This window comes from Carcharodon carcharias, chromosome 32 (assembly GCF_017639515.1).
Source record: "Carcharodon carcharias isolate sCarCar2 chromosome 32, sCarCar2.pri, whole genome shotgun sequence".
NCBI lineage: Eukaryota > Metazoa > Chordata > Chondrichthyes > Lamniformes > Lamnidae > Carcharodon > Carcharodon carcharias.
The window spans coordinates 15,304,717-15,332,392 of record NC_054498.1 but is presented as its reverse complement, the minus strand read 5'-3'; positions in this window follow the sequence as shown (position 1 = coordinate 15,332,392).

The window sequence follows — 27,676 nt, the reverse complement described above, 5'->3', positions numbered from 1 at the left end:
GATGTTACTGTAATAATTTTTGGTGCAAATATTGGAGCAGATGAATTGGAAACTGATTACAACAGGAGGTGCAGCCAAGCACATTACTTTCAGACCCAAATTCGAACATAATGCATTAAATGTTTAGCATTGCCCAAAGCAATTGTGCGCATTGTGGAAATAATAAATTTTACTATGCATCAACAGCAGTCATCCCAACAAACTGGAGCTGGGCTTCATTAAGCAATCTGCTGAATCAGTAACAAGTGGCAGTAGAAAACAGGTAGAACAATCAAACTGTGTGAGGAGGCTTGTCTGCTTCTTATTCTCAGGCAGGGTATGTAGAAAGGCTTGGTCTTTGTCTCAAGTGGTATCATACCCTGGGCTTATTTACTGCACAAAACACAAGGCACCAATCACTCGTAAGGGATTTTGTAAATGCGTTGTAGGTTCATTTCTTAAGACTAGGCACATGAGAACAGTAATACAAAGCCAAAATGCTTGAAGACCTCAGAGCTTTGTGTGTATGTGCTTCGCTCAAAACAAAAGTGGAACTAAGACTGGATCACATGACACATTTCCCTTCTGGTGATGTCATTTTGATAGCTCTTAAAGACATAGGACAACAGTCTTCAGTATAAGTAAACTATGTCAGCTATGGCTTGTTGGGTAGTGCTCTTGCCTCTGATTCAAAAGCCTATGGGTTCATGCCCCAGTCCAGATGTTGTATATTTTATTGGAACTGTGCTGAGATGACACTAATGTCTTAGTGTGCAGGAACTTTATTTACCGAGTTTTAAAAACATCTCTGCAGTCACAAAATGTCTGTACTCATGCTTACAGCTTAGCCTCTAAGTCTTTCTGTGGTGTCTGTTTTCTTTGCACTGTGTCAACACCCAGGCTTAACCAATCGAGCACAGTGAGTATAAATCAGTTACCAGACTCACATAATCAAACACAGAACAATTGAACAATTGATCACCACACCAGAGACTTGTGTATGTAACCTAGGCTAACACTCCAGTGCAGTCCTGAAGAAGCGATGTATAGTCAGAGGTGCCATCTTTCAGATATGATGTTAAACTGTCTATCTTCACAAGTGGATGTAAAAGTTTTCATTTCACCATTTCAGAGAAGAACGAGGGAGTTTTCCCTGATGTCCTGGCCAATATTTATCCAGCACCTTCACAAGAAACAAATTATCTCATTAACACATTACTGTTTGTGAGAGCTTGCTGTGCACAAAATGGCTGCCGTGTTTCCAACATTTCAACAATGACTAAATGGTAAAAGCACTTTATTTGGGTACTTCCTTTGCTTTAAAACACGTTGGGATGTCTAGAAGTCATGAACGGTGCAATATAAATCAAGCCTATGTAGTGGAAAGAGTTATTTTGCTAATATTTTTATGATTCTTATATTCAATCACTGATCACTGTTCCGTCCATATTTTGTTTACTGATGGGGAATATCGCATAATTCGGACACCGGATGTCCTTACATATTCAATGCTAACTCTCACTTACTGTTCATCCAATTCCATAATGTCCAATTCAAAACAAATAAAAAGTCATAAAACAGAAACAGAAATACCTGGAAAAACTCAGCAGGTCTGGCAGCATCGGCGGAGAAGAGCACAGTTGATGTTTCGAGTCCTCATGACCCTTCAACAGAACTAAGTAAAAATAGGAAAGGGATGAAATATAAGCTGGTTTAAGGGTGGGGGGGGGGGGGTGTTGTTGGGACAAGCAGCCAGTGATAGGAGGAGATAACCAAAAGAACAAAGAGGTGTTGAAGGTGGTGCTATTATCTAAAGGAATGTGCTAATTAAGAATGGATAGCAGGACAAGCAAGGTACAGATAGCTCTAGTAGGGGTGGGGTGAAATAACATTAAAAGGGCATAAAATGTATAGATAAACAATGGGTCAAAATACATTTAAAAATAATGGAAATAGGTGGGAAAAGAAAAATCTATATAAATTATTGGAAAAAACAAAAAGGAGGGGAAAGAAACGGAAAGGGGGTGGGGATGGAGGAGAGAGTTCAAGATCTAAAATTGTTGAACTCAATATTCAGACTGGAAGGTTGTAAAGTGCCTAGTCGGAAGATGAGGTGCTGTTCCTCCAGTTTGCGTTGAGCTTCACTGGAACAATGCAGCAGGCCAAGGACAGACATGTGGGCATGAGAGCAGGGTGGAGTGTTGAAATGGCAAGTGACAGGGAGGTCTGGGTAATGCTTGTGGACAGACCGAAGGTGTTCTGCAAAGTGGTCACCCAGTCTGCATTTGGTCTCTCCAATGTAGAGGAAACCGCATTGGGAGCAACGAATGCAGTAGACTAAGTTGGGGGAAATGCAAGTGAAATGCTGCTTCACTTGACAGGAGTGTTTGGGCCCTTGGACGGTGAGGAGAGATGAAGTGAAGGGGCAGATGTTGCATCTTTTGTGTGGGCATGGGGAGGTGCCGTGGGAGGGGGTTGAGGAGTAGGGGGTGATTGAGGAGTGGAGCAGGGTGCCACGGAGGGAACGATCCCAATGGAATGCCGCTGAGGGGGGTGAAGGGAAGATGTGTTTGGTGGTGGCATCATGGAGGAGTTGGCGGAAGTGGCGGAGGATGATCCTTTGAATGCGGAGGCTGGTGAGTTGGTAAGTGAGGACAAGAGTCATTATTAGTTGATTAAACAAATGCCTGTTAGTCAGAGCAGATTCAATAAACAGCACCACTATTTAACTAATGATGTTTTAACTGCATGCCCACCGAACTGAAAATCTAAATAACGCGCGGTGACATCAGGACACCCGTCTGATGTCATCACGCATCATTTTACACATCGGCGAGCGGGCCCCGCCCCCAGTCGCTGACCTGAAAATTCATCCCACACTGTTCCATTAACTGCTTCACACTTGCCACATAACAAGGAACTGACTCCCCCGGGGCTCTATTTCTTGCATTAAACTTGAACCATTGCATCGTTACTGAGGGCTTTTGCTGATAATGACCCTTCATGAGGTCCAGAAATTCATCAAAACTTTTTGAATCGGGTGTCGTCAAACTTCAAATCAAGCTGTAGGCTCTATTCCCACATGTACTTCAGAGAATCGCTCACCTCTTCTCTTCCCCCATATTCTCATTCATTTGGAAAAAGAAGATGAGGTGTTCAATGTAATGAGACCAATTGTTTGTGGCTGGATGGAAAGGATAAATTCTTCCAAACTGTGGCATTCTGAGAGGGAGTTATTTCGTCAATTTGAACGGAACTTCTACTTACAATTATGGTGCGAGGTACAGCCCGATTTCATTTCCCTTGATTTCTTCCGTTAACTTATTTTATGCTCACTTTATCCTTGTTGCTAGTTTGCTGGATCTTGTAGACCCTCGTTGCACATTTGTTATAAGCGGTGGCCGAGTTGGTATCAAAGATAGAGTTGATCAGCAAACACTCCTTAGGTGGAAAACATTGTTTATTTGCAAATGTGCACAGCAGCAGCTACATGTGCGCTTTCACTTTAAACTCTATCTCCATACTACTGACTACTAACTACAGAGGTAGCCCACAATACTCTTCTACTGGTTACTAAAGATCATGTGATCTTCCTTAACAGCATTCTTCTTAAAGGCATATTATACATTAGGTAAAACCATAATTACCACGTCTTGGTTTTCAAATACCTCCATGACCTCACATCTCCCGACCCTTGTCCAGCCTTTACAAATACCCATTTCAGCCAGCCCTGAACATCTTGGGCATCCCTAGTTTTGGGCAGAATCCTGTGCCGTCCCCAGTTTGTGGCAGACGTCTTATAATCAGCTGGGAGGGTGGCAGTGGCGGGTGGGGTCTCTGCCACTTTCCAGTCTCCACCCCATTGCAGGAAGGCCCATGACAGCCTTCCTGCCCCAGCTGCCAATTGGCGTCCTTCAGTGGCAACTAATGTGGGGAGCATGACAACAAATCTGTCTGGGTTGCTTGTGGGCTCCCAAGGATGTCCCCAGTTCAAAGGCACCCAGTCCCTGATTGAGGGACCTGGCATCAGGAAGGGGGAAAGGCCCACTTAGAGCCAGCCCCCTTGCCCTTTATGCCACACCCACTCCCTCACCACAGCCACTCCGTGATTACCTCTCCCGCTATCGCTCACCTCTGCCCTGTGATCCAACGGTGATTATGGCCTCCAGTGAGTGTTATATCAACAGCAGCCACTGCCAAGGCCCCCACTGCCTCCACCACATTCCACCCTCTGGACTGCCAGTGTCTTCATTCCAGACATAAACTGACGCCGAGCCAAAGAAGGAGACGTTAGGAATAAAAACAGTAAATGCTGGAGAAACTCAGCAGGTCTGGCGGCATCTGTGGAGAGAGACACAGAGTTAACGTTTCAAGCCCATATGACTAGCTTTCGTCAAGGAGATATTAGGACAGGTGTCCAAATGTTTGGCCAGATGTTAAGGAGAGTCTTAAAGGAAGATAAATAGTTGGAGAGGCAGAGAGGTTTAGGGAGGGAATTCCAGAGCTTAGGGTCTAGACAATTGCAGGCACGGCCACCAATCGTAGGAGAAAGAATTGAGGGTCCATAAGAGTTAATAGGTTACATCGTGGGCTACCTACTCCAAACAGCACTTGTCTTCACTATGTATTGAGTGTGCTATATATTAGGCAGTAAATTCAATTAAAGAGTTTGCAGGGATAGAGAGACCTGAGGATTCATGTGCATTGGTCTTTGAAGGTGGCAAGTCATATTGAGAGAATAGTTAGCAAAGCATACATGATCCTAGCCCCAGAAGGAAGTCCCAGTAATACCGGCACCAGCTGGATCCAGTTCTGTACAGCGGAATGAAAACAGTTCAGAACTGGTGCTCCAGTAGAAAGTGTCAGTAACACTGGCGATGGTGCCAGTTATGAGTTTCATTAATTGAGGTATTGAGCACAAAATCAGGGAACTTATGCTGAACTATAAAACTCTGGTTAGGCCACAACTAGAGTATTGCGTCCAGTTCTGGTCACCACACTTCAAGAAGGATGTGAGCATCCTTGAGAGAATGCAGAGGAGATTTACTAGAATGGTTCCAGGAATGAAGGGTTCTGGTTACAAGGTTAGGTTGGAGAAGTTGGGGTTGTTCTCCTTGGAGCAAAGGAGACTGAGCAGGGGATTTGATAGAGGTGTACAAGATTATGGCAGGTTTAGATAAGGTAGACAAGAAAAAACTGCTCCCATTAGCTGATGGTACAAGGACAAGGGGACACAGATTGAAGGGTTTGGGCAAGAGATGCAAGGGATGTGAGGAAGAGCTTCTTTAAACAGTGAGTGGTAAAGACTTGGAACTCACTGTTTGCCAGAATGGTGGAAGGGAAATAACAAATGAGTTCAGTAGGAAATTGGATGGGTACTGGAGGGACTTAAAATTACAGGGCTACAGGGATAGTAAGGGGCAATGGGACTGACTGGACTGCTCCATAGTGAGCCTGCATGGACTCGATGAGCCAAATGGCCTCCTTCTGAGCCATAATGACTCCCAATACTAAATTCTTAAACCTCCATGGCAAGATTAACAGATCTGTTCCAGAGAGAGTTGGAACTGGCACAATTCTATGCACTATGGCAACGCAGGGAACTTTTCCAACCTAACAGGTCATTTTTCGTACCCGTGCTGCAGTTTGCTGACTGAGTTGACAGAGACATCTGTGTGACTGTTTTACGAGCTGCAGCTGAATTTTTCTCCATTTCCACTGATGGCGGTTCACAAAATAATAAAAAAGCAATTAAGAATAGTCGGGATTCCCCCCTTTTTAGGTGAGTTTATTCTGCCATAAACCTACTTTTATGGATAAAACCCTTCTTCAAAAATGCCATCGATGGAACTTACCTGTCAAAACTGACAATGATCTATAAAGCTTTTATTGAGTAATTCTGTTTTAGTGCTCTTAGTGTGAGCAGACAGATGCCATAAAGCATTGATGGACAATTTGCACCTTCAACCTGTTCCAGCTCCTCAAAAGACAGGGATTGATATTGTTACATTCTGGCAAGTTTTAGTGCTATTTTCATAGCATTCAAACACAGCTTCTCATAAATGGATAATGGCCTCAACTCTATAGTCTGCCCTCACAGAGGTCTCGCCTACGAGGGTAGATTATAGAGTGGCGGCCATTAGGCTATGAGGGCCTAATGATGAGCAACTTCAAAAAATGCTTTGTGCCACAACAGCAGGAGAAAGTTAAATTCAGCCAGCGATAATGGTCAAAGTCCAAATCCCAGGGACAGATGCACAGAAGAGCATGTCGACTGAGCTTGGAGAAGAGTTATTGGAAGAAGAAAAGACAAAATACTTAGGATGGAAGTTCCAGAAAATGTGGTCAAGGTGCCAAAAGGCCTCTGCACCAATGGTGAGATGATAACGCAAGTGGGGACACACAAAAGCTCAGGATCAAAGGTTAATTGGGTGTGGGTGCGGTGGGGTACAAGGCTGGAGGTGGCGGCAATAACATGGGGTAAGGCCATGGAGGGGTTTGAAGATGGGGATGAGGAGTTTAATTTTAAGATGTTGTTGGCTTGGTGAACCTGATACTTCAGCAAGGATGGGGTGGCGAACAAGGAGGACTTACTGTGCGTCAGAATTTGGCCAATTGGATTTCAGACAAGATGGGAGGCTATTCCAGAAGACATTGGATTGCTGAAGTCTAGATACATGTGTAGGCTTTAAGCTGCGGGAGGGGGTGTCATTAGGGCTGGAGGCAGGTAGCGATGCAGCGCTGGAAGGTGGGAAGTATGGTGATGGGTAGATTGTAGGGGTTAAATTTCAGCTCAGCTGGAACACCAAGGGGCTCTAGTTCAACCTGGGTAAGTGCTGAGCAACCAGGGAGGAGGCATCAATTGCACAGGAGCCATGTGTGTGATGAGGGTCAAAAAGCAGAGGCTTCAGATGCTACTGGGTGTCGGACAAGCCTGGAGTTGGGCCTGGAGTGGTGGAAAAAAGGCAGAGCCGGCTATTCTCAGCATTCGTGTGCAAGCTGGCTGCTTGCCTGCTGATGACATCAGCGAGAATGACATGTAGATGAGGAGCAGGAGGGCAATTGAGGTCAAAGCCAAGGCCATGTCGATGCACCTCAATCTAAGCACTGCTTCTCCCTATTGAAAGAATGGAGGCAGGGCTGACAGGGCTACTGCCAAGTAATTTTAGCTGGTGTTTTCATTTAAAGCTAGGTTTAAAAAGCAAGACTTAATTTTGAAATTTCATGGCATGTTTTCTCTCCCTCAGTTGATACATAATCATATTGAAGACATCTAATTTGAATATCAATAACAAAACTTGAAAGTATTATTCTTCCTGATAGCTAGGTTGTCAATCATTCTGTTGTATGAATATAGAAAACAATGGTGATAATTTATATTCTGAAGTGACAAGACAGAAGTGGGCGAGTAATTTATCTGCAAGACTATTGTGTTTAGGAGAGAAGCTCACATTAATGCTGCATATTGTGCTCAATTGTAGGTTTAGCTGATATTGTGTATTTATTCTAATTGCTCCACTCCTACTTCCTGTGTTTGCAATGAACTCAGCTGTATACATTCCAGGCACATCTGTCCAAAAAATTGGGTAACTGTATGCAAACTTATTCACTCGACATTTAAAGAGCTATCACCATATTGGGAGCAATATTTCAGCCAAGGCTTAGTTTGCAAACAGCCTGCTCTGAAAATTCGAACACCAAGGGGTAGAATTTTCTGCCTGTTGGGCGGACGAGCCCAATCCAATCTCCGGAAGAGCAGGCCTCGCCGCCATTTTAAGTGGGCCCGCCCAGCGTGACGTCTGCTGGGAAGCGCTATGCACTCCCTGTGCGGGTGGAGGGGGACTCCCCAAAAGCGAGAGTGCGCTCTTTCACGCATGCGCACAATAGAGAGCAAATCGCCCTGAGGCTAAGTGCAGTCTCAGGGAGATCGGTGAAAGTTTTAAAAACGTTAAAAATAGAAAAAAAAGTCCTTAACATGTCCCCCTCATGTGACAATGTCACACGAGATGGAACATGTTAATAAATATCACTGAAACTTTATTAAACTTTTTAAATCCCAACATGAAATCTCACCCCGCCACTGGATGAGGTTTCATGTTTTCTCTCTTTACCGCCGGGGCTCCTGGCCGACCTGCTGACCTTAAGGTTGGACAGGCAGGTCCTTTAATTGGTTAATTGATCCTGTCAATGGCCTCAATTGGCCATTGACAGGTCGGCGGGCACACAGTTGATTTGGCTGTGCCCCCGTCTTCCTAAAAGTTTAAGTGAGTCGCGGTGACGCTGGGGGTTCCTCCCGATGTCATCCTGCGTCATTTTGCCGTCGGCGAACGGGCCCCGCACACCTGCTCGCCAATGGCAAAATCCAGCCTCAGGTTGACCACTGGGCAATGGGAAAGCTTATGCAGTGACCCCAGCTGATCGCACGTGTAAAGCAAGACCCGGCTATTTAATAAAGCCATAAAGTCTTTCAGCCTCAACATTGAGTTCAACACTTTTCAATCAGGTACAATTACGTTTTTGCATGAATTCTTCAGCCTCGAGGGATGGATGGATCGGTCTTTGTGGCTGGCAAAGGCAACCATGATGTCGTTGAGCTTGGTGAATCCTGTCACATTTGCCTCAATGTGGGAAAGCATCAAGACTCACCTTTCTTCCTCCCATAACCAATGAACAGGTAAAATGGTCTTGCAAAGATCTGCATTAAATCCCCTTAGTAATCAAATGGCTACAATTCCACCTTTCAGGTTTGATTCTCCCTCTCTACCAATCTAGGTTTCTCTGCTCTCCTTTCTTCACTGAGATGCCATTTCTTTGCCGTTCATCTATCCCTCCATTTCTAATCTTTTGCATTTCTTTCTATTTGATCTGCGTGTATTTTTTTTCCCTCTCTGGCTGCCTTTCTTTTCATTGTCACTACTTCCAGTTGCATGGAGATTATTTCAGGATTTTCTCCACTCACGCACTGGTTCTGCAACATCAGAAATCCCACCCGTAAATGAGCCAATGAGATGAATGCATATGCATTAGACTTTAATGGTCTGCCAGGTCAAAATTGCATCAGTTAGAGGAGGGCAGAGCCCATGTTTATCTGAAACCACTGCAGGAAATTGACCCTATAGCTCCCAGCAAATTTAGAACTGTTGTATGATGGTTAGTCTAGTCTCTGGATGATTACCGAGACACTGGTATGTCCAAAAAATAACTGGTTTATTATATGCAATTGAACTATGTACAACTACCTATGACCAGGTGTTACAGTGCTGAAGCCATGAGCATTCTCCCTCTCGACCAATCGTCATGTGTTCTCTCATATCATCATTATGGGAGGTGCTATTTACACGGTCCACACATTAAGCCTTAAAAACCCTAATACTACAAGAGACAAGAGCTATATAAAGAACTCCCAGCTATGGTGAAACAGAAACAGTGAAATTTAGTGAAGAAAGAATTTCATTTAAATAGCACCTTCTGCAACCTGAGGGTTCCCTAAAGCACCTTACAACTAATTAAGTACTTTTGAAGCACTTTAATTTTTTGATTATTCATTCTCGGGATGTGGGCTTCGCTGGCTGGGCCAGCATTTGTGGCCCATACCTAGTTGCCCTTGAGAAGGTGGTGGTGAGCTGCCTTCTTGAACCGCTGCAGTCCATGTGGTGTAGGTACACCCACAGTGCTGTTAGGAAGGGTGTTCCAGGACTTTGACCCAGCTGTATGGGTCTAATACGCACACAGCTAGCTCCCATAAGTAGCAATGTGATGATGACTAGGTGATCTGCTTTAGTCATTTTGGTTGAGGGATAAATATTGGCCAGGATCTAGGGAGAGCTGCCTTGCTTTTCTTCAACTCGAGAGGGAAGATGGGGCCTCAGGTTAATGTCTCATCTGAAGGATGGCACCTCTTACAGTGCAGCACTCCCTCTGTACTGCACTGGAATGCCAGTGCATACTCCTGAAGTGAGACTTGAACCCATAATTTTGTCTTAGCACTGTCGCCTCTGAATCAGTGAGGCCTTATTAATTCTGAATGGGTATGGTGTCGTCAGGGATGCTGTTGTTTTGAATGGGAAGCTAAATCAAAGCTTCATCTTCCTGTACCAGCGAGCATTAAATATTCAAGGGCATCACTTGAATAAGCACAGAGAGCTCCCCTGGGGTCCTGGCCTATCATTCCTCTCTCAGCCAGCAAGAGCAGATCAACTGGTAATTCATCCCACTGCCATTTGTGGGATCTTACTGAGCATTATATAGCTGACATATTCGACTTTAACAGGCGCTACACTTCAAGATGTGTCTGAAAGTAGCTTGAGATGTTCGAGAGACCTGACAGGCATCATGTAAAAAAAAAAAATTTTTCTTTGAACGGAAGAATAATAAAGCTGCCTGAAAAGAGACAAGGGAGAGGAAACAGTCAAATATTAAATAAGAACATTTCTACACAATTCCTTGAATTTGATTTCTGCGAACAAGCAGGCAATGGTTGTAGCAGGTACATGGTGGTTTGGTTTGAAACTAGGGAACTATTCACCATTCAGTCCGCATGAGGATCTGAAGCTATATGTCAAAAAGTTCTCGACTATTAAGAGAAATGGGAAACTGACAGCGAAGGAAACGTATTAAAAACGATATGATTGGAAGTCCTTGACAGTCAAATAAAGGTGGTTACTGTACATGAACTTATTATCTGGAGTGTCAGAGCAAAAAGCATTAGGGGGAAGGGAGTGTGGGGGTGCAGAGTTCAGATTAGTTAATCAGACAAGTGACGCAGGAAGTCTGCAGGCGGACTTGACATGGGGAGCTTTACCCTGACAAGAATTATGACCAATGTGGCAGGTTATCTTTTTTTAAAAAACCATAAAGGAGGAAGTTAAACAGAAACTTTTCCAAAATAGAAAACAAGGTGAATGGTGCATTAAACTTTTTAATGATGACATTTGAAGTGGAACAGTGGTTGCACAGAATTGACCAGACCAGACAATCAGTGATTAGAAAAGATGTGAGAAATATATCTACCGTATGCAAGAATCAGAGCTTGGACTCTGTGGGCAGAATTTCCAGGCAGTGAGATTTTAAGTTCCCACCGAAGCCAGTGGAGTTTAGAATGGCTCGCCGAATTTCAGGGCCCCAGTCCCCACTGCGATGGAGCGGCAAAATTCCGGCCTGTACGTCAGTGCAGACTTTCACCTTGATGCTATGGTCAAACCCTGGTGGACTGTCTGCAATACTGTTACACCTGCAGGGGGCACTGCGGTGGGAGTTTGCAGCCCCGAGGGTGTCGCAGCTTGGCATCCCACGCCGAAGAAGTGATTGCATCGGTAGAATTGTAAATTCGATCTCGAATTAATGAAGCTCGAAAAGTGAAATTGTCCGAGCAAAACCCCTTGGCCCCTTCAGGCGTCGAATGTTGCCAAAGGTCTTGTGTTGTGCGTGAGCAGAGCAGGCAAACTTCTGTATCCCAATAAAGTGGGCTCATGCAGTCACCGAGCGAGCTCCAGACTCCGCAGTGAAAGTATCCTGAAAGTAGCACTGGTCATTTCTAAGTGCTCTGTAGCCATTTAACAACCCAGGTGCTGCTTCAGTCAACCTCTACAGCCAATCAGCCAAACCACCTTGGGGGGGTGGGGGGGCGGGGGGGTGGTGCTGGTTCCCCCCTCACCACTCATGCCACCCCTGCTTCTTTATCTGCAGCAATCTGATACCGAGTGGCTTGCCGGCTAAGAGTTTGCCGCATTGCTGTGGGCCTGGAGTCATATGGAGGTGGGATTGTGCAAGGACAGCAGATTCCCTGCACTGAAGGCATTGAACAAAATGGGTTTTTAAGACAATGCGGCTGTTCCATAATTATTGTTAAGCCAGTGTTTTTATTCCTTATCAATGAATTAATTCAATTTAAATTCTACCAGCTGCCATGGTCTCTGGAGCATCAGTCTGCGTCTCTGGATTACAAGTCCAGCAACATTACCATTCAGTTTCCAACCCCCAGCTCGATCCTTGTAGCCCTGCAAATACCTATTTCTCAAGAATATATCCAAATCCCTCCTGAAACGTTCTTGTTTTGCCTCTACCGCCAAAGGTCCAGTGCTCGTCGATCATAGTGTTTTGCGCCAAGTTAACGTGCTCACGGGAGCGCAAGAAAGAGGAGCAGGAGTAGGCTGTTTGGCCCCTCGAGCCTGTTCTACCATTCGATATTCAACAACCCAACCCCCACTGCTCTCTGGGGAAGAGAATTCCACAGGCCAGGATTTTTCAATAAGGGTGGACAGGCTCGGCGGGAGTGGGTGTTGGCGGAGCCGATTGACGCCCGCAATCGGCTCCGCGCCGCCATTTTACTCGGACGTGCCAATGAAGGCCCACCCAGCAGAAGACGCGAGCAGTAGCGCTCAGCACTACCTGGGCGGGTGGGGGGAGGAGAGAGAATCGGGGCTAGCGCTCTTCCTCACACAGAGCTGCCTCAGGGAGATTGAATCGCTATTGTAATTAATGAATAAGTGGATTAAAAATGTATTTAAACATGTCCCCTCATGTTTATCTTTAGGAAAATCTTTTTACTTAATTAATAAAAGCTTTAGGAATCCTCATCCCTCTCGTGGATGAGGTTTTCTTAAAAACGTGAAGGCTGCTTGGCCTTTTCACCTGCCCGGGCAGCGGTAACAATTACATTCATTACTTCCCTAAAGGCCTTCATAATCTGTTTACATATCGGCGTAGTCAGAACAAAACGCTGATGCCGGGAATGCCGGTTCGTTTTTAAGCCTGAGATAGATCAGGAGGATCATCGTTGCTTCTCGCTTTGCCTTCCTTATCCTTCGCTATAAAAAAAGGATGGTGAATTTTGAGCTTCAAAGGTTTTGCTGGAAAGTTGACCGGAATCATTTCCATTTAGTGGGCTAGTTAAACACCCTGCCACATCAGCTGGCTCCTCAATCTAGAAACTCTGATCGATAGCAGGGCATTAAACCAAACTAAACAATGACCAATATTCTTGCAAGACACAATATAAAGGTCTTCCTGTTGCATTTGTTTGATGGCACTTATAATGCTCAAAGACATCCTGCTCTGAGGCAAATCTATTCCTTGGGGTGTCATGACTCATCTGCCTTTCAATGAACTGCGAAGCAAGAGACAGATTAAAATGAGAAAATGTCCAACAAGTCTACAGCTTAGCTCAGAATCCTGTGCACCAATATCAACAGGCAGAACCCACTGAACTGAAAATGTTTGACACTTCTAAATCCATGAGACGTTATCCCGGAGGTCATGTCCTCCAGCACTGACCCTGCTGGAGTTTGTGCGGTTAGTTGGAGGGGAGTTAGTTTACATAGGTAAGCACGATAATGATCCACATTGGCATATGCCCAATGCCCAAAGTCACAAGCTAGAAAATCCAGCATTTGCCAGCCATGCAGGGGAGTGGTTTTCCCAACCTCTCTGACCCCAACCTTATCCCCTTGGTCTTCTGTGTAAGTTAACAGACCAAAGAGCTTTATTTAAAATCTGAATGTACTTTTCTTGGGTAGAACAGGCTCCTTTTCCAGCCTGGGCACCTTTCCAGATGGTGCCCATTTCTTCTGGCTTAGTGCTTGGGTACCTCACCTCTCATATCGCACCAACCTTCATGACCACACCAGACCTGAATGAGACAATGAGGGAGAGTGTGCTCCTGACATAGGGAATGTCCGCTCCTGGCTCCACCCACTGATGGTACTTCCCTTGTAAAAGGGCAAGCAGAGGCTCCGGTCCTCACTCGAATAGCAGATGCCCACAAAATAGCAGAGATGCACATTTTCCCGTGCGTTTCCCCCACAGAGCAGTGGAATCTCTGCCAAATTTGGGAGCCAAATTTACCAAAAAATATCCCACTAATAAAAGCAAAATACTGTGGCTGTTGGAAATCAGAAATAAAAGCAGAAAGTACTGGAAATACTCAACAGGTCTGGCAAATCTGTGGAGAGAGAAAAACAGAGATAATAGGCGGAATTTTAAGGCCCCATTTCGGCAGGGAAGGTGAGCCATTCAAATGTCCATTGGCTTCGGCAGAACCATAAAATCCCACCGGCGTAAAATCCCGCCCAACGTTTCAAATTCATTGTGACTTCTTCAGAACTGAAGAAGAGTCATATTCGACTCAAGACATTAACTCTGTTTCTCTCTCCACAAATGCTGCCAGACTTGCTGAGGGTTTCCAGCACTTTCAACATCGAATATCATTTTTTTGAATGCTTGTTGAGTGAGCTGGTTTCTCTTCGGTCACCCTGCAGCCTCCCATTCAAGAATCCTGTTCAAACTGATAAGAGACAGCAATGTTGTAAATCTGCCTCAGACCCACACTAACACTGCACAAGAAACTATTCCTCTAACTCCTTTCCAGCCAACTTGAGGTCATCCAAAACTCAGTGCCCGTTTCCAAACTCCTACCAAGCTGCAATTGCCCAATAACCCTGTGCTCACTGACCTACTTTGGGTCCCTGTTAAGCAACAATTCCATTTTTAAATTCTCATTCTGGTTTGCAAAACCCTCTGTGTTCTCATCTTTCCCCTCCCCCCTCCACGATTTCATCCAGCGTCCCAACCCTCTGAGATACCTTCACTCCTCTAATTCTGACCTCCTGAGTGTCCCTGATACTTTTCACCCCTCAGTGGGTGGCTGTGCCTTCAGCTGCCTAAGCTCTAAGGTGCGGAATTCCTTCCCTATATCTCTCTCCCTCACTTTCCTTATTTAAGACACTCCTCAAAATCTACCTCTTTGACTAAGCTTTTTGTCGTCTGCCCTAAAATCTCTTGATTTGCCACAGCGCCAAATTATTCCTTTGAAGAGTCTTAGGACACTTTATTTTGTTAAAGGTCCTACTTAAGGACAAGTTGTTACTATAACTCAAAATACATCCCACATCTCCGAGACATAAGCCTGTAAACATCAACGTATCTAACTTAATAATTATTTCTTGTAATTATATTGAAATAACATATTTTGATAAAGCCAACTCTTCTGAGTCCAGTGAAAGAACCACAAATAGTTTAATGCCTCATCCAAAAGACAGCACCTCCAACAGTGCTGCACTGCTTCAACACTGCCCTGCAGTGTCAGCCTAGACTTTATACTCAAGTTTCTAGAGTGGGGCTTAAACCCACAATCTTCTGGTTCTGAAGTGAGTTTGCTACCAATTGAGCCACAGCTAACAGGGAACATAGCCGAAAATCCTTGTAAAGGAAGGAAAGGGGGTAAGATTAAGGATTTTGATCATATTTTAAGCTAGACATGATTGAATTGAAAAATGCAGCAGAACCTGAAGTTGCTGATATCAACATCTATTCCCTGTATAACGTCACCGCTGCAGAAACTGAACCTATCACTGCCCAACAATCCAAGTAAATGGGGGGGCAACTAATAATGGAGATCGACATGGGAGCCTCAACCACAGTGGTGGAAGAGCGCACATTTAAATACCATAATGAAATCCATTGCCAGAGCTCAGTAACTGCAATGCAACTCTAGCCTCAAAACTAAGTTAATGATTACAACTTGGGCCTGTCTGAACAGACCACCTGTCTCCAAGAATCATTTGAGACTGGCCCCGAAGGCAGTTGTCACAGACAGCTTTCACAATCATGTCATTACTTGAGAGGAAATGTCTTGCCCCCAACTGCATTTAATGGGACTCAGCTCCTGCCTTCTCCACTGATCTGAAACTTTATTCAGTTGGAGAGAGCTTCAAATTAGGCCGAGCAATTGCATTCTTTTAAACTAGAAGAGACAAGCTATTGGGTTAGCCAAATATTAATTATAATAATCCTTCCCAGTGTGGTGGTTGGTCTTATTCAAGGAGATAGCGTTGTCGTCACTGATCTGTTAGAATTTGTGCTTAGCTGTTAGCTGTGGCTCTGTTGGTAGCAAACTCACCTCAGAACCAGAAGATTGTGGGTTTAAGCCCCACTCTAGAGACTTGAGGATAAAGTCTAGGCTAACACTGCAGGGCAGTATTGAAGCAATGCAGCACAGCTGGAGCTGCTGCCTTTTGGATGAGGCATTAAACTCAACCAGCGGTTTCAGGTGGATATAAAAGCCCTCATAATTTCAAAAGTGAGTAAGGAAAATTTCCCCAGAATCCTGGCCAATATTAACCCTTCAGGCAACACAAAAAGCAACTCAAACAGCATTAAAAAGATTATGTGGCCATTACCACAAGTGTCACAAAGTATTTTATAGCCTTTAAAGTACCTTTGAAGTGAAGTCACTGTTTCAATTCGGGAAATGTGGCATCCAACTTGTGCATAGCAAGATCCCAGAACAGCAATGACCAGATATACTGCTGATCGGAGGGGTAAATATTAGCATTAGGATGTTTTTATGTCCACTTGAGAGGACTGACGTGGCCTTGATTTAATGCCCCACCAGAAAGACAGCAGCTCCGTCCATGCAGCGTTCTCCCTGGACTCTGCATCAGAGTGCCAGCCTGGATTTTGTGCTCAAGACTCTATAGCAGAACATGAACCCACAACCTTCAGACTCAAAACCGCTGAGTCACGGCTGACACCATTTCTGTCAACTGGACATGATGAGCAGACAACGTTCCACCCTCCCTCCCCCAGACGAAGGGACAGGTTGTACACATTGCTGTCTACGTAGGCTTATAGAGGAGCCACAGCACAAAACAGGCCATTTGACCCAAACAGTCCTATTACACTGAAGCCTCCTCCGATTCTTTCTCATCATCATAACCCTCTATCCCTTTCTCCTTCAAATGCTTGTCTAGTTTCCCCTTAAATGCATCTATTCTATTCGCTTCAACCACTCCCTGTGGTAGCGAGTTCCACATTCTCATCACTCTTAGGGTAAAGCAGTTTCTTCTGAATTCCTGATTGGATTTCTTGGTGACGATCTTATATTGATGGCCTCTAGTTATGCTCTTCCCCACGAGAGGAAACATTCTCTCTATTAACTTTATCAAAGGCTTTCATAATTTTGATGACCTCTAGGCCACCCCTCAGCCTTCTTGTTTAAGAGAGAAGAGACACATTGGGTGGTATTTAATAGATGTGACTGGCTGGGGACCCAGTGAGAGCCCTGCATCGCCTCCTTTAAGCAAGGCCTGTCGAAATGAAGTGTTGATCAGGCCTTTAGCTGGGCAGCATCGGGCCTTCCTCGGGATAGAAAGCCTGCAGCTGCGCGTTGCCCTGTAGCGTCAAGAAGAGCAGTGTCTTCCGCCGGCAATGCACCCAACTGAGGACCAGGATCGCTGAGGGAACCCGGGCCCTGGATGAGTGATGGTGCAGTGGGGGTTGTGGTTGGCAGCAAAGGCATGTGGGCGGCTCTCAATGGGCCATCCCCCACCTTCCCGATGCCAGGCCCTTCGATCAGACACTTCTCCCACCACCAAACCCCCCCCCAACACCGCCCCCCCCGCCACCCAACACCACCACCACCTCCCCCCCCCAACCCCACCCCAGAGAAGTCCCAAGCAAGCCCAACAGCATTTGGTTTCTCAGGCTTCCAGCATGCTGAATCCCTCATCCTGCATTGGGTGGGTACCAGGGCCTCATACTGCTGGCACTTATGTAGGTATTAATTGCCCGCTTAAGGGCCTCAATTGGCATGAGAAGGCAGCCCATGAGCTCTCCTGCCCTGGACTTAATTGGCACAGAGGTGGGAAGGTGACAGAGTCCCCACCCATCACCTTTCCACCCAATTAAGCACCCATTGCCATCAAACTCATTGTCAATCATTTCCTGACCTGTACACCTACACGTTTCTGGTATCCTCCTTGTAAATCTTTTCTGCACCCTCTCCAGCGACTCTATATTCCTTTTAGAGTACGGCATGCAGTTCTGTTCGCTATGTTATAAGTGTGGTCTAACCAAGGTTTGATACAGACTTAGGATAACTTCACTACTTTTTAATTTTAAACCTCCAGAAATAAAGCCCAGTGCTGGAGATATATTTTTATTGTGGCCTTGTGACCTGTGGACCAATATTTTTGTGACTGATACACTTCGAGATCCCTTTGACCCTCTACCCTACCTAGACTTGCACCTTCCAAGTCATAGGCATTCTTCCCAACAAAATGTGCTACCTCACATACATCTGCATTGAACTTCATACACCAATTATTTTCCCCTTCTGCTAGGTTATTAATGTCCTCCAAGAATTTGTTGCCATCCTCCCCAATGTGGTGTCTTCAACAAAGTTAGAAATTTTGTTTTTGATTCCAAAGTTCAAATTGTTAATATAAGTTGTGAACAGCATTGGTTTGGCCGTGACCTTTGTGGGATAGCATGCCTCACTTCCTGCAACTCTGAATAACTACCCTTTCTCACTTTCTGTCTTTGAAACCAGATTCAGTAGCTGGGTACCTTCATTTAGGTATTTAAATGTGTGCTCTCCTACCACTGTGATTGAGGCTCCCATATCTACCTCTATTATTACTGGTTGCTCATTCATTTGGATTGTGACAGCGATGGGTTCAGTTTTTACAGCAGTGACGTTATACAGGGAATAGATGTCGGTATCAGCAGCTTCAGGTTCTGGTGTATTTTTCAATTCAGTCATGCGGGTTTGCTGATTTACAGGCTCTTTCAGCTTCTCTGTGTATCGTCTTAGTAGATGACCTTTCTTATGGCAGTAATGACATTCTGCCTCCTTGAATCTGCAGGTGTCCGGTACATGGTTACCACCACATCTTTAACAAATTAACCTTGGAGTCGCTGCTGAAGTGTTTCTCCTCGGCCTTCTCATGTTTCGAACAGTGGACATTGCCTCTCGCTACGCTGCTGTGTCTCTAGGTTTTTGAGCCTTGCCCGGTGGTAGGTTCTTGCCCCATGTGAAGGGCAGGCTCCATGTTGTATGTGTCTCTCGCAGCACTTTCCATGGCAAGGGATATTTCCAGGGTGTGCTTCAAATCGACATCGACCTCTGAGACTGAGTGGCGCTGAATGCAGTCCCTGTGAATTCTACAAACTAATTGGTCCCGTGGCATGTCAGTTAGTGTGCCCCCGAAGTCACAGGGCAGAATGTCACCCATGTTGGGTGGGCTCAGCGGAGGCGGGTGGGGGGGGCGGTGTTGGGGGGGGGGGGGGGCAGTCAGGAAACAGATTGCAGCCCCCGATCGGGGCCAGAAGGCGATTTCACCCAGCCGGGGCCAATTAATGCCTGCCCCAGCGGGGGGCGGAGGTCGGAGGTCAAGGAGGATGGGCATGACCTTCACGCACACGCGGGAGTGCCACTTCGTGACCTCCCTGAGGCACAGTGCTGCCTCAGGGAGATGGGAGTTATATTTAAAAAAATGAAAATAAAAATGTCATGAAACATGTCCCTGCCTGTGACTCTGTCACATGAGCTGGGACATGTTATTAATGAAGATTTAAAGTTTTTATTTCATTTTTATTTTCTTTAGGAAACCTCTTCCTGCCCCTGGATGACATTTCCAAAAAAGTGCAAAGGCCGCTTGGCCTGTTCTCCTGCCCACCAACCGTAAGGCTGGACGGGCAGCGTAAATTTGAAATGAATGAGCTTTTTCATGGCCTTTTTAATTCAACTTAATTGATAATTTAATGGCCATATTGGCCTTTTAATTGTCGGCGGGCGTGCATCCGCCAAACAAAATATCACGTGACTGCATGTTGACATCGGGACGCTCGCCTGACCTCAACACGCGTCATTTTACATTTGAGCAGGTCAGGCGCGCGCTCACCCACCAAGCTAAAACTTTTCCCACAGTGCTCAGTCAACTGCTTCAACCTCGCTACATAGGCTGCGACAGACTCTCCCAAGACCCTAACTCTGGAATTAAACTTCAACCGCTGCATTATTAGAGATGGCTTCGGCTGGAAATGCGTTTTCCAATAATTCATTAAAGGACTCAGAATAGGGCAGGATCGGGGCCGTTAGGCTGTGGATGAGATTGTGTGTCTTGCTACCACATACACTCTAAAGGATTGCTTTCTGCTTCTCCTCTGTGGAAACTTTGTTCGCCAAGAAATAAAAGCCAAGGCGCTCTACATACTGGGTTCAGTCTTCCATAGTCGCGTCACAAGGGTCGATTCTGCCAAAGACCAGCATGACTGGTGAGTAGCATTGTCTTTTCTTAAGTTTCGATGTACTCGCGTTAACAGGGTGAGCTGCAGCATTGAAGCTATTTTACCCTCGTCTCTAAAGGTGTTGGCTTGATGTACCAGACAAGGTTTCAACAAGAAACAAGGTAAACTTTGTTGCAGAGAGCTTTTCGGATGCTGCATGTTCGATCAGGGCTCTCGCCAGGAAGCCCCACCCCACCCCCCTGGACTGCCCGCATTTAGGACACTTTGGTCGGAGCCTCTGTTAGGGAGATATAATAATTCTCATAATGTGATTGGGGTTTATCGTAGAGTAATGGTGGGGTCTGTGTCTGGGTCTATGTCTGCACGTGGGTGTGTGTGACTTAACTGAATTAAAGGCAGCTGGTCTGAAGGCTTTGATGTATTAGCAGATAAGCTAGGTTTGAAATGTTAAGTTGGTAAATATGGGGGTAAAGAGATCATGTGCATTTTTAAATAATTTCAAAGTGGGGGAGAAATGTGTCACCGAGCCAGGAGAAGTAGGAAACAATGGGCAAAATTTTGCCCTTGGTGGGCGGGCAGCTGATCGCCGCCGAAACGGGTCCTGCCGCCATTTTGAGTGGGCGGGTCAATTAAGGCCTGCCCTGCGGCCTGCCTGATGGGAAGTGCTTATGCGCTCCCTCTGCCGGCAGGGTGGGGGGTGGGGGTGGGGGGTGGATTCTCCAACAGTCAGAGTGTGCGCGAAAGAGCACAGTGCTCTCTGAGACTAAAGCGCTGTCTCAGGGAGAGCGCTGACAGTTGAAAAAACATCAAAAATAACACAATAAAAAAATTATTAACATGTCCACCTCATGAGACAATGTCACACGAGATGGGACATGTTAATAAATATCACATAAAATTTATTCAAGATTTTTAAAACAGACATGAAACCTCATCCCACCACTGGGGCTCCTGGCCTTAAGGTTTGACGCGCAGGGTCTTTATTTATCTTAATTACCCTGTCAATCGCCTTAATTGGCCATTGACAGGTCGGCAGGTGGACAGCTGATTTCGCTGTCCGCCCACCTTCCTGAATATTTAAATGGACTGGGATGACATCGGGGTTCCTCCTGACATCATCCCGCATCATTTTCCCGCCAGCGAGTGGGCCCCGCCCCCAAATCGCCGACAGGAAAGTTCTGGCCGGTGTGTTTATTTTTTTCCCCGAAGATTACTGGTAAAAATGGTACTTTGAGAGACTTTTATTATCAGGGAGAGGTAAAGTCCAAAGACATAGTGAAACAATGGCCAGAATGTTCCCGTTGGCATGAGGGGTCGTACCCTGCCCGGCCGTGTGTAAAGTGACGAGCGGTGACATTGGAGAGGGTCCTGACGTCACCGCGCACCATCGTGATATTTCATTGGGTGGGCGCACGATGATCTGCAATGCAAACCCGCCATTAATTAACCGGTCACTTAAAGCCCTTGAGGCGTCAATCGGCGGCCATTTTTCAGCGCCCGTGCAATCTTTGGGTCGGCGCAACAGTCAGGCGGGTAGGACACATTTGTATAAACCTCACCCACGGGCGGGATAAGAGGGCTCAGTGAGGTCGCGATTGTGCCCTGTCAAATATTGATTTTTTCAGATTTACTGATACTTGCCTGTGTGATCTGCAATACTTCATAATACATCCCAGCTGCTTGGTCTGGACTCTCAACCTTCAGGTCTGCTCTCAGCAGTAAGGAACCTTTATTGGGCCTGCAGGTTTCAGGAAGCCTTCCCTTAGCCTCGGAATGGGAGCTGATCTGTCCTTTGGGGGCAGCTCCTCTGAGGAGGAAGGGAGGGCTAGAAGGGGGAGGAAGCCAGCAGTCCACATTCAGCCTCCAGGAGGGGAGCCACCATTGGGAGGACAAGCGCAGGCACAAGGGGTGCAGGGCCAAGAGGTAGTCCAAGGTGGAAGGGGCCTTAGAAAACACCACTATGCTGCTGCCAGGGTATACAGGTGGTGAAGCAGCTACCTCAACATGTCTGAGGTACAGTGCTGAAGGAGGCTCCATCTCTCAAGGGAGACAGTCAACTATATCTGTCAGATGATTGGGCCTGAGATTTCCCCTAACTGTGTGGGTGGACACCCCATGCCAGTGGCTCTAAAGATCAGAGTTGTCCTCAACTTTTATGCCTCTGGCTCCTTCCAGGGCTCGGTGGGTGATCTTTGCAGTGTCTCCCAATCAGCTGTCCACACTTGTGTCAAGTAGGTCACAGACGCTCTGTTCAGACGGGCATTGACCTTCATCCACTTCCGCTGTGACCAGGCAAGTCAGACACAGTGAGCCAGAGGCTCCGCGGCCATTGCTGGCTTCCCCCGTGTCCAGGGTGCTATAGACTGTACACATGTGGCCATCAAGGCACCAGCAGGTGAGCCCGGTGCCTTTGTCAACAGGAAGGGCTTCCACTCCATGAACGTGCAGATAGTGTGTGATCACAGGATGCTGATTCTACAAGTCTGTGCAAGGTACCCAGGCAGCTCCCACGATACCTACATCCTCAGACACTCCCAGTGCCGGGGCTCTTCAGTGCTCCAGCCCGGCTGGATGGATGGCTGCTGGGTGACAAGGGCTATCCCCTCAGAAGGTGACTCATGACGCCTCTCCCCATCCAAGAACAGAAGCTGAGCAGTGGTACAATAGGAGCCACAGCTCCACAAGGGCTGTGGTGGAGAGAGCCATCAGTCTTCTCAAGATGCGCTTCCGATGCCTGGACCACTAAGGGGGCGCACTCCAGTACCCCCCAGATCGTGTCTCGGTGATAGTGGTTGCATGCTGCACTCTCTGCAATCTTGTGCTGGAAAGGGTGAACACAGTGGACAATGAAGATGTCGACGCAGTGGCTGCAGCTGCACACGATGAGTCCAGCAGTGAGTCCGAGGATGAGCACGCACAGGGAAATGCTGAGGGGGTAGACGCTGACCCGGGCATACTCCAGGGAGGCAGGGACACCCGGGAGGCTTTAATCCAATGAACCTTCAGCTAGCACAGCACATATGGACCTCCAGGACAAGTCTGGGCTGCAGGCTCCATACTCGATACCTGAGTGCAAAATCTGCCTGGTTAGGAACATTAACTAAGGTCCTTGTTAATAAAGCTGAATGTCCCATAAAACACTCCTAACATTATTGGTAACCATCCACCTGCAGAAGAAAAGTGGCAGCCTCAGCCATGGTGACATTTCTGAATTTAATATTATAACCAAAGAAACTTAAAGAAACAAAATGACAAAGGTGTTAAAAATCACACCGACTCATAAAGACCTCATCGCGGGCCAACACAAAAGCACCAGTGATAATCCCGTGGTTTGCCTAATGTGCCTTATGTTTACATTTCCGGGTGCTACGTCTTGGTGTTGACCCCTCACTGGGAGTGGCATCTGAACCAGCTGCTGACTCTGCTGTCCTGTTGGCCTCGATGACCTTGGTGGTCGTCCTCTGGCCCGTGGAGCCTGTGCTGGTCCCACCTGGGAGGTAGCTGCCAGTTCCACAGCTGGCATCTCCCCAGTCATCACAGCCTCACCAGATGCAATGGTCACTGGCAAAGGGGCAGAGGAGCTGCTGCCCTCATCCAGAGCGACCTGAGAGGAGCCCACAGAGACGACAGGCAGCTGCTGCACCGACATGTGGTCTCTTCGGACCTCCCTGCTCACCGTGGATGGATGGGCACCGAGCTGGGAAGCTTGGTGCCCAGACCATCTCCCACACTGGCACTGACCAGCTGAGGTCAATGCCAATGTGAGGGCTTGCTGGTCAGAGCACATCCCCAGGAAGCCCTGATGGGTCTCCTGGAGGAGCCTCTCCATGAGAGTTGCCACTCTCTCCATGGAGGACACATGGCTCTCGGACATGAGGCTCATTGCTTCAGTGATCGTCTGGGTAGCCTCCTCCACCATGGAGACCAAGCCAAGCACAGCCTCATGTATCTCCCCCAGATGCTCCCACACACCTGGCCGCATTTCCTGCAGCTGCTGCGTCGCGGACGACTCCAGAGGCACACCATCAGGCACCGACTGAGCATGTACCTGGCCCCCTGTAATCCTCCGATTGCTGGCGCCATGGGCACTCTCTGTCTCTGCCAGCTCCTCCAGCAAGTGTGAAGTACCCTCACCGCTGTGCCCCGGGACACTAGCCGATGTTCTAACTCCCACTGAGGTGCTGGTGCCTGCGTGGCAGAGATGGTGTGACGCTGGTGAGGCTTCAGGCCCTTGGGCGTGAGAGGGGGCATCTGCTGCTCCTCCTCCTGGCCCTGCTCCACTGATGCTGAAAGGAAGAACAAGGACATTGGATCAGTTAATGTGGAGACAATGTCAAAGTGCATCCCTGTCCCCCGGATCATTATGCGCTCCTCCTTCCATAAACAATGGTCAAGCCATGTTGCAAACTTCAATCACTGAACATTCAGCACTGCCATGGCTGTTGGGAGAACAATGGTGACCTCACTGCTGGGCACACAGACCTGCCCATGGCACCCCAGCCTCACTGACACCGGTAGACCTGGGAGCATGGGGCCTATCCAAATTTAGTGCCTTCTGACCGAAGCGGCTGAGAATCACCAACTGTGCCGGCCCTCCACCAGTCCTCACCCATTCTGCCACATTATGTACATTCTTCTCCTGAAAAGGAGAGAAGAGCATTGATTGGTGCAAACTGTACCTGGACTCTCTTTGCGCACGGCCCACCTCAACCAGAGTGGGACATATCAGGGCTCCAGAGCCTCCTCAACCTGCTGCTGCTGAACACTCAAAGATGATAGGCCTTTCCCCCATCCCCTTGGCCACATCACATTTGGCACCACACGGTCTAACCTTCCATAGCAAGGAGGCGCAAGCACGTGGAGTGCAGAGGGCAGCAGATCGATTGGTGCCAATGCCACCTTGAAGCTCCCCTCCCCAGCATCTCTTTCACCCTGACTTTGACATGTCCTGGAGTTCCAGTTCTGTGCCCAGGTGCACCTCCTCCAAGTCGCCCCCAAAACAGTAATGAGGGTCTCAGTGTAACACATGCTGTAGGGACAGAACCCATCTCTTCGCCACCCTCTCAGGGTGACCTCAGCATGGGTAATATCTGTTGGCCCACCCAACGAAGGAGACAGGCTGTCAATGATCCAATGCAGTCACTATACTCAGACTTGGGGGTGAGCGCACCGGGGGGGTGAATGCCGACCTGCTGGGTTAAATGCCCAATGCCAACATGGTCCTCACCCTGCCAGAGCGCAACAAGACATTGAAGCGCTTGCGACACTGGATCCAGGTGCGCCGCACCACATCGTGGGAGCTCACCATCCCAGCCACCTCCTCCCAGGTACATTTCGTCATGTGGTGGGGGGGTCTCCTCCTCCCATCCTGGGGAACCAGCACCTCCCATCGTGCTGCCACCTCCTCGAGGAGGGCAGCCAGGCAATCATCGGAAAAACAAGGCGTACAGTGCCCCCCCTGCCCTCCCCTCCGGCCTGGCCTGCTCACCAGCAGCGCTCTGGCCGTGATTCACAGCCTTTGAGAGGCAGCAGCAACTTTTTAAAACAGCCCGCCCGGGTCATCATTGGACACGGGCAAATCGGCCAGGCAGACTTCGCGCTGCTCATGAAACCTCCTCCAAGGGTGGGATGAGATTTCTATTATTCAATAAAATAAAACTATATGGACAACATTTTTATCATCTATATGCTCAGCTGCCTGATTGTGATGCTTGGACACTTTTTCCTTGATTTTCAAAACTTTATTTCATGGTTTTCAGGTCTGCAGCTCCCTGAGGCCACTCTCTGCCTTCAGGGAGCTTTCTCTCAGCTATAAACAAAATACTGCGGATGCTGGAAATCTGAAACTAAAAGAAAAATACCTGGAAAAACTCAGCAGGTCTGGCAACATCTGCAGAGAGGAACATAGTTAACATTTTGAGTCTGTATGACCCTTCAACAGAACTGAAGAAATATAGAAATGTGGTGAAATATAAGCTGTTTGAGGGGGGTGGGACAGGTAGATCTGGATAGAGGCCAGTGATAGGTGGAGGCAAAGAAGAGATTGCCAAAGATGTTGTAGACAAAAGGACAAAGGGGTGTTGACGGTGGTGATATTATCTAAGGAATGTGCTAATGGTGACATTAAGGGTAGAAAGCAGGACAAGCAACTGACAGGTAGCCCTAGTGGGGGTGGGGTGGGGGGAAGGGATCAAAATAGGCTAAAAGGTAGAGATGAAACAATGGATGGAAATAAATTTAAAAATAATGGAAATAGGTGGGAAAAGAAAAATATATTTAAAAAATATAAATTATTGGAAAAAGGGGGATTGGAAAGAGGGTGGGGATGGAGGAGAGAGTTCATGATCTGAAGTTGTTGAACTCACTATTCAGTCTGGAAGGCTGTAAAGTGCCTAGTTGGAAGATGAGGTGCTGTTCCTCCCGTTTGCGTTGAGCTTCACTGGAACAATGCAGCAGGCCAAGGACGGACATGTGGGCATGAGAGCAGGGTGGAGTGTTAAAATGGCAAGCGACAGGGAGGTCTGGGTCATGCTTGCGGACAGACCAAAGGTGTTCTGCAAAGCGGTCACCCCGTCTGCATTTGGTCTCTCCAATGAAGAGGAGACCATATTGGGAGCAGCGAATGCAGTAGACTAAATTGAGGGAAGTGCAAGTGAAGTGCTGCTTCACTTGAAAGGAGTGTTTGGGCCCTTGGACAGTGAGAAGAGGGGAAGTGAAGGGGCAGGTGTTGCACCTTCTGTGGCTGCGTAGGAAGGTGCAGTGAGAGGGGGTTGAGGTGTAGGGGGTGATGGAGGAGTGGACCAGGATATCCCGGAGGGAACAATCCCTGTGGAAAGCCGCCGGGGGGGGTTGAAGGGAAGTTGTTTTTGGTGGTGGCATCATGCTGGAGTTGGCAGAAATGGAGGATGATCTTTGAATGCAGCGGCTGGTGGGGTGATAAGTGAGGACAAAGGGGGACCCTATCATGTTTCTGGGAGGGAGGAGAAGGTGTGAGCGTGGATGCGCGGGAGATAGGTCGGACACATTTCAGGGCCCTGTCAACCACCGTGGGTGGAAAACCTCGGTTAAGGAAGAAGGAGGACATGTCAGAGGAACTGTTTTTGAAAGTTGCATCATCAGAACAGACACAATGGAGGCAAAGGAACTGAGAGAATGGGATGGAGTCCTTACAGGAAGCGGGGTGTGAGGAGCTGTAGTCAAGGTAGCTGTGGGAGTCGGTAGGCTTGTAATGAATATTGATGGACAGTCTATCACCAGAAATTGAGACAGAGAGGTCAAGGAAGGGGAGGGAAGTGTCAGAGATGGACCACGTGAAAATGATGGAGGGATGGAGATTGGAAGCAAAATTAATACATTTTTCCAAGTCTCGACGAGAGCATGAAGCAGCACCGAAGTAATCATCGATGTACCGGAGAAAGAGTTGCGGAAGGGGGCCGGAGTAGGACTGGAACAAGGAATGTTTCACAAACCCCATAAAGAGACAGGCATAACTGGGGCCCATCTCAGCACTCAGCCCGAGCCTGCACCAACTTCATCGCCTGCCCTTCTCCGCATCCCCTGCCCTTGCAGCGCTGAGCTACTCAGCATGTGTTTTACACTAGCTGGCTGTAATTGGCCAGCAGCGTGTAATCACACCCAGGGCCCGATCGCACTTGGCTGTCCATTTCCC